We start from the raw sequence: 8,932 nt of genomic DNA, 5'->3' as shown, positions 1-8,932 counted from the left end.
GTTATGCAATATGTTACTGTATTTAAAAGTAGCATTGTTAAAATGCCTGTATATTTTACAGGAAATATATACAAGACTGTAAATGCATACATTATACAGCAAGGTAAATGATGCTGTAAATGTAAATGCAGTAGTTTTGCTGCAATTGATTTACAGTAGGCTACTGGTGAACTGAACTGTAATAAACTGAAGTTTACTGTTGGACAGTTATGCAGCATATTAGTGTATTTTAAAGTTGCGTTGTGAAAATTACTGTTTTACAGTAAAGATTTACAGTACTGTAAATGCATATAGAGCAAGGTAAATGGTGGTGTAAATGTAAATACAGTATTTTGCTGTAATTCATTTACAGTAAGTGACTTGCGAACTGAACTGTAATATGAGCTGAATTTTACTGTAGAATGGTTATGCAGCACATACTGTATTTTGAAGTTGCCTTCTGAAAATTACTTTATTTTAAAGTAAAGATATACTGTAAATACATAAACAGCAATATAAATGGTGCTGTAAATGTAAATACAGCATTTTTGCTGTAATTGATATACAGTAGGTTACTGGCGACCTGAACTGTAATATGAACTGAAATTTAATGTAGGACAGTTATGCAGCATATTACTGTATTGTAAAGTTGCATGGTAAAAATTACTGTATATTTTACTGTAAAATTATACAACGTTGTAAATGCATACATTTTACAGCAAGGTAAATGGTGATGTATGTGTAAATACTGTATTTTTGCTGAAATTGATTTACAGTAAGTTACTGGCGAACTGAACTATAATATGAACTGAATTTTACTGTAGGTCAGCTATGCAGCATATTACTATATTTTGAAGTTGCACTTTGAAAATTACTGTATTTTACTGTAAAGACATACAGTATCGTAAATACATAAACAGCCAGATAAATGGTGCTGTAAATGTAAATACAGTATTTGGCTGTAATTGATTTACAATAATTACTGCTATATGAACTGAATTGTACTGTTTTACAGTATTTTACAAATTTACAGCTGTAGTGTAAACCTCGGTGGAGCACAATAGAGTCTTGCTTTAGTAATATGGTCTTATTATTGTGCTGTTTACATTTGTGTAGCTAGGATGTTGTTTACCAGAGGCCATTATCAAATCTGAGAGGTGCAATTCAACCATGTTGGAGATAGATAGATAGATGGATGGATGGATGGATGGATGGATGGATACTTACAAGCTGATTCTCTTTTCAGCTGCAGTGTAAACATCTGTGGAGATTAATATGGTCCTACTATAATAATAAGGTCTTATTATAGTGTGGTTTTTATTTGTACAGTACCTGCATTGTTTACCAAAAGCCATTAGCGAATCTGAGAGGTAAAATGCAAACATGCTTTATAGATATAGACAAATAGATACTTACATGTTGATTCTCTTTAAAGCAGCACTGTAAAACTCTATTTTCATTTGTATGCACATCACTTACTAGGCAGAGACCATTACAGAATTTGAGAGGTGATATAGAATCATTCTGGATATAAAATAACAGAGACACAAGCTGATTCTCTTTGCAGCTGCAGTGTAGACCTCTGTGGAGCTTACAGTACTGTCACTTCGCCCTCAGCCTAAAATAGGTTTCCTTGGCAACATATAGTGCTCTGCAGTGAACGCACGTTTGACAGGGATTAGGAGGGGGTGCAGAGAGTCTGTCGTACCCCTGTGAATGTGGGTGTGTGGAAGAGTGTGAGAGAGAAAATGGCATAAGCACTATATATAATGAGCTTCCTGCATAGACTGCATTTTCATACTGCATACTCGAGGTGCAAAGTCAGTTCCTAAGATATTCAATATGGAGAGCTTAGTAGTGAACAACACAGGCTTCCATTAAAACAACAAACACATGCTTACTGAAGGAATAAAGGGAGATATTTTAGTTTGGGTACCAATTCTCACTAACTAGTGGCTTATTAGCTGCTTATTAATACGGTGTTGGCTGTTTATTAGTACTTACTGTATATAGTACATATTCTGCATGGTCGTATTTTACATCCTTAATCCTGCCTAATATCTGAACTTAACTACTACCTTAATAACTATTAAGCAGAAAATGAGTAGTTTGAAGCAAAAGTAAAAAAAAAAAAAAAAAAAAAAAAAAAAAAAAAAAGAGGAAAAATTGTACATTTTAGTTGAAGTAAAAACATGTTAAGATGAAGGAGATGCACTACAAGCAAAATATGATGTACCTTAAACTTAGACAGTATTTTAATACATCATATGTGTATTTAATATGAATAACTTATACTCTATATAAAAACGTCATACATTTTTTGAAACAGTAAACACTCAAAAAAATCAATGATGAAGAAAATGATACACTGAGCATAAAAGATGATTAAACTAAACCTTAAAATAAACGTGTAATCTAAATGAAGTAGTATATTTGTTAGTTTGTATATTAGCAAATTGTTAACAAATGGAAATGAATTTACGGCTGAGCGAGCTTTGCGTCTGGTGCTATTTTTGCGGTTCACAGAATTGCTGGTTATATAGAGCGTTCCAAATCAGTATCTTATGAGCTTCCAGATGAGTTTAGATGCTGCCTTAGAAGGCAACTGCCTATGTAGGTAACAGTCTGCAGTGCAGATCCGGACAAAAAAAATCTTAAAGGGGTTTCTCTTACTATTTATTTGTTGCAGATGCAGATCTATATGACTTTTAGCATCTCTAAAACTCAAGCTGAGATTTTTAGAAAAATAATCAATATTTCTTTTCAGTTTATTTATGACAAATTGCATTTGTATAATGTTCTTATTATCTGTATTATTTATTAAATTATTTATATTTGTCTTAATAAAAACTATTTTAGATTTGTCAGCATGTCAGGTTTTAGAGACAGTTGCATCACCATATGGGGCACAGTAATTGGATAGTTTTTGACCACACTTTGTTATTATTATTCATTTATTCGTTTGCTGGAAATTCGAACAACAAGTCTTTGCGCTTAACAAACTAAATTAATGAATGAATAAATATGTAGGCTAATGGATGTCTTTAGTGGAGTGCATATAACATTGTTGTCTTATCCACAAAAGTAAAGGAGTAAACATTAAAAGTAAAGAGAAAGTAAAGATTTGGCATCCAGGCCAAATCTGCCCACTGGCCTTTGTCCATCATGGCCATCACCAATCAGCTGGTGTGTGGTGTGCGGTCTGGCGCAAAATGGCTGCCGTCGCGTCATCCAGGTGGATGCTGCACACTGGTGGTGGATGAGGAGATTCCCCCCATTGTGTGTAAAGCGCTTTGAGGGCCCAGAAAAGCGCTTTATAAATGTAAGGAATTATTATTATTATTATTATTAATTATTATTATTATTATTAAAGAGGCCGAATGGAGAAGGCTCATTCTTTATCCTCGTGCTGCAGATTGTCTGTTTAAATGTTATCTCGTTAGTGAAGCATTAATTTTTTCCATTTACAAAGTCTGCCCTGTAAATAGCAAATGCGCCATGGCGCAATGCAACTGACTCTCAAGGGGAATGGGAGATGAGACTGATTGCTTTAATGCACTTTATGCTCAAAACACACCCATAACTCATTAAGAGAATAAGCACAACCCTGTTAAACCATATGCCGGGGCGCGGACTGTATTTTTCTGCAAGAAGGTCGCTGGTTCGAGCCTCGGCTGGGTCAGTTGATGTTTCTGTGTGGAGTTTGCATGTTCTCCCCGTGTTGGCATGGGTTTCTTCCGGGTGCTCCGGTTTCCCCCACAGTCCAAAAACATGTGGTACAGGTGAATTGGGTAGGCTAAATTGTCCGTAGTGTATGTGTGTGAATGAGTGTGTGTGTGTGAATGTTTCCCAGTGATGGGTTGTGGCTGGAAGGGCCTCCGCTCCTTAAAACATATGCTAGATAAGTTGCCGGTTCATTCCGCTGTGGCGACTCCATATTAATAAAGAGACTAAGCCGACAAGAAAATGAACGAATGAATATAACAAAGGTATATTATAATATATATATATATATGTTTGTATTATATATGTTTATTATGTATATGTAATACTTTTATTTAGAAACAAAACTATACAAAGATTTTTTTACATAGATATTTACATTTTTATATCATTTGTATCCTACACGTATATATTTTATATATCAGATTTTCTCAAATATATGCATGGAATAATAAATGTACACAGTACACACACACATATATTATATGTACATTAATTAATATGTAAAACATTTTTACCCAGTGGTAATATGTATATAAACAGATATACAATCACAAATACATCCCCATACAAAAAAACCTACTATCAAAATTTCTTTTTTTAAGCCGACCACTCTAGAAACCAAAAAAATATTCCAGTGCTTTTAAGATTAAACAAACTACACCTAATTTATCTGAAAATATTTGTATCTTTTCAAAGTCTGAAATTAAAAATAGGCTTAAATTACTGTTGTAGTTTTTTTGTTGTTAATATTTTTTTATTGTAAAAAACAATCTTTATTTGCAGTGGTTTGAGAAATACAAATATGCGTGATGCCAAGTTACTTTTGCCCATTGCATTGAAGGTATACAGCTGTATGTGAACATCTGCTTCCTGATCCAGTGCCACGTTCCTCTATAGCACATCTGACCCTTTATTGACCGACTGCACAGAGGCTAACCGTGTTTCCGCAGGCCTAGATCTTACACTTGTGGATGGTTTGTTAAATTTGAACAATCATTCAGTTAAGTGAAACGACCACTATTAGACAACAAGCTTTCTGAATGAAGCCTTTTTTGTGTTTTGTGGACATGATGTCACATGTGGAGAGCACATGGTCTCAGGAAGAAATGGAGTATTGTCCTCGTGTTTGCCGAGCTGTGGTGACCATATAATCACTGTGAAAGCACTTGTGGACACAGGAGTTTGAAGGAATCTCTCCAGTTCTTCCCACCAGAAGGGATTATTTGAGTTCAGAGTTGGTGATGGAAATGCTGTGCTGTTTGTGAAAGAATTACTTGGTTTTCCCAGTTTCAAATTGGCTTGTTTTGGACCTCTGAACAGTCCGAGTCTGTGAATGGCTGTTTGTTAGATGAAAACTCAAGAGAGCTGACTAACTGCTGCCGCTGAAGTCACTTCCTCTAATGTCAATGGTTTTACACAGTGATGAGAGACTTGAAAATAAATTACAACTATTTGAAAGCCATTTCAGTGAACCAGATAGACACATCATATTGCTTATGGTGCTTTTTATGCAGCAACAGAAAAATTGCGAGACCACTTGAAAAGTTTCTCTGATTTATTATGCTGGATTCACACTGATTGCAGAATTAATTGTATGAGTAAAGTCAATGCAAACACATGAATCAAGGTGAATTATTGCAGCACAAATATGCAGAAATCTCCTTAAAAAATAAAATTCTTGAGCATAAAATTCAAATGCAATCTAATGGCAAATTGAAACTTTTGTATTAATTAATTTGTGTTAATTTGCATGATTTCATTTGTAGATTTTAGTACAAATTTGCTCATCTCCCTATAAGGGGTAGGGTTATGGGTGGGATTTTGAGGGACACCTTCTTTTAAAACTCTTGATTTCACTCACTCCTCAAATACCCCAAAGTGGCTCAATAATATTTACCTCTGGGTACTGTGCAGGCCATGGGAGATGTTCAACTTCACTTTCATGTTCATCAAACCACTCTGTTGCCAATCTTGATTTGTGCATTGGTGCATTATCATTCTGATACACAGCACCGCCTACAGGACACAGTGTTTGAGCTGTTGGGTGCATATCCAGAATGGTTCGATAGTTCTTGGCAGTGACGCACCTATCTAGCACAAGTATTAGGGCTTGGGAATGCCATGATATTGCATCCCAAACATCACTGATCCTCTGCCATGCTTCACTTGGGGCATGCAACAAATTAGCTGGTACGCTTCTTTGGGGCTTCTCCACACCATAACTTTCACAGATATGGGAAAGACAATGAATGTGGACTCATCAGAGAACAATATATGTTTTACATTTGCAGCCCAAAATTTTCGCTGCTGGCACAATTGAAACTAACGTTTCTCAATTAGTTTTTCCCCCAATTAGAGGTAGGGTTTATTGGTGGGGTTTTGGGGCACACCTTCTTTTAAAAATCATATGTTTTCACTCGCTCCTCCAAAACATCCTAAGATGGCTCAATAATATTTAGACCTGGGCACTGTGCAGGCCATGCCATGGGAAATGTTCAACTTCACATTCATGTTCAAACCACTCTGTCACTATTGATGTGTGCATTGGTACTTTATCATCCTGATACATAACACTGCTTTCAGGATACAACGTTTGAACCACTGGGTGCACATAGTTCCCCAGAATGGTTTGGTTGTCCTTGGCAATGATGCACAGATCTAGCATAAGTATTGGGCCTAGGGAATGGCTTGACACTGCAGCCCAAACATCACTAATCCACTTCCATGCATCACTTTGGGCATGCAACAGACTGGCTGCTACGCTTCTTTGGGGCTTCTCCACACCATAGCTCTCTCGGATGTGGGCAAAGTTATACATGTATTGTTCTCTTAGTCCACATTCACTGTCTTTTCCATATCCGGGAGAGTTATTTCCAACACAATCCCATGACAATTTGTAACTTTTTGATTTAGTGGCTTATTCTTATGAATTCGTATGATCTCATTCGTACAATTTAGTATGCTTTGGTTTTCCCCCAATGACGGTTGGGTTTAGGGGTGGAGTTGGGTGCCACACCTCCTTTTAAAATCGTACATTTTCGTAGGACTGAACTCGTATGAATTAGCCACTAAGCTGTCAAAATGTAAAATACTTACTGTATATTTCCTCATCAGATCAGGCTGATGTTTTCATATGAATGAAATCACAAATTCGTATGCATTAGCCACTTTTCTGACAATACATAAAATAGTTGTTTCCTTGTGAGATCAAGATAGAAAATGTTTGTTATGGAAAAAACACCCCTTTGGTAAAATTAGAGCGAGTGATGCAGTGCTCCGTGTTAGCTGTAAACCCAGCTTTAGCTATGGTTTTGACCCAATGTTAATATTTGTTTTATTCTATAACACTTGACTTTTTCTCAAAAGTTCAAATAAAACAGTTTTCATTTAGAGCATTTTATTTATTTACTTTGGTCAGAATATTTTTTTCATGTGTTGTGATTGGGAAACCTGGGTCATTCCACCTAATACTGATTTCTTATATCTTGTAAGAAATCGTTAAAACGTTGGTGTTGTGTAAAAATGGATATAAATCTCTACAAACATGGCATGTTTTTATTTATATTTATTTAAAATTCAGAAGAAATTAATTCTCCAGAGTTATTTATAGTGTGGAGTTCTAATCTGGGGTTCTTTGTGGAACCAAAAATGGCTCTTCTATATGCATTGCTGTGAAAACTTTTGAGTTTTTTTAGGAGTAGAACTGCATAAAAAACTTAAACACTTTGTTGAAGAACTTTTGAAAATGTAAAATACATTCATGTCAGAAACAAATGTGTAAATAAATGTTGCTAGAGAAACTTGGCTTTTTAAATAAACAGTGTGAAGATGTGTCTTGTGCGTTGAATCCTGTGGTTCTGAAGCACTAAACACTGATCCCTCTCTTTCTCATTCCTCTAACTAATCAAAAGCAAATATTTATAAAACTGTCCATCTCATTTACTTTTAATGAATTTTGAATTTCTGCATTTCCATCCAGTTACATCACACATTCTGTTTAATTTCCTGACCTTTTGAAAACCTCGTGAAGAACTGAAATGCGAGTAAGGGACTGTTTGAGGTTAGAGGAGCTGTTTGGGTCTCAAGTTTAAAATTTTTCTCTCTAAGAGAAAAAAAGAGCAGCAGACCACAAATATTAGGTTTACAATGTTTTCTGTGCTGTCTATATTTGTAGTGCTGATTTTAGATGTATCTTGATAAACCCCAGCCAAGTTTTAACCTACTATGACCGGCAATCAAACACTATTTCCAGCTATAAACTAAAACCATCCAGAACAAATCCATAAACATTATACATAATCAGTTTTGGGAAAAGTTACTTTTAAAAGTAATGCATTAAAATATTCCAACTCTTTATGGAAAGTAATACATTACATTACTTTTTGAGTTACTTTTGAGTTACGATATGTGCCTTTCAGAGCTTGCAACCTTTTTTAAAGAAAAGCTCTGCATTTAACAACCACCTCTATAACCTACACCTTCATTTTCCTTTAAAAAATCTAGGATATATAAATATGTATATATTTTGGGAACTTTCTGAGCCCAGAGCTTTACTTGCTGCATAAACAGATTAATGACAGCATGTTACTGTAAGTCATGCTTGCTACTTTGAATGTTTTGTGTTATTATTTAAGTAAATTCACTGTACATTAAGATAAAGATTGCAATAAAGCTTAAGAGTATTAACATGAAATAATTTACATCAAGGCAAAAACAGATTTTAAAATGATTAATGACAAAATGAACAGCAAGACGATAAAAAAACATACCCAATTAAAAAATAAATCTTTGAGCTTTATACACTGAATAAACTGCTTCTCGTGGCCTTAACAAATGTGTAAATCGTTTGCTAAAAGAGAAAACATCTTACTATATTACAAAACAGTAGTCGCTTGTACAGTAGACAGTGGCTGCATCTCCTCAACAATAAAAAACATTTTTTTTTTGAGTTGAACCGAATTAATTATTTTACCTGGACAACGTGAATTAATGTCAATCATAGCTGAAGGTGAAGTGCGGGTTTAGTGCTTTGCATACAGTTTTTTTTTTTCGATGTCATGTTTCTTGCAGTTGTCAAGAGTTTTACATACAGAAAATCTACACTTAAAGACAATCCATTTCTTTTCTTCCATGAGGTCAAAATAACAAGAATCCATGGCAAAAATGTAAGTCTCCAGCCTGTCATTGTTTCTGTTTCTGACTGTCTGTAGTGATGACGAGCTTTTCT

Source organism: Danio rerio, chromosome 13, assembly GCF_049306965.1.
Source record: "Danio rerio strain Tuebingen ecotype United States chromosome 13, GRCz12tu, whole genome shotgun sequence".
Classification (NCBI taxonomy): domain Eukaryota; kingdom Metazoa; phylum Chordata; class Actinopteri; order Cypriniformes; family Danionidae; genus Danio; species Danio rerio.
Note: the sequence above shows the minus strand (reverse complement) of the source record.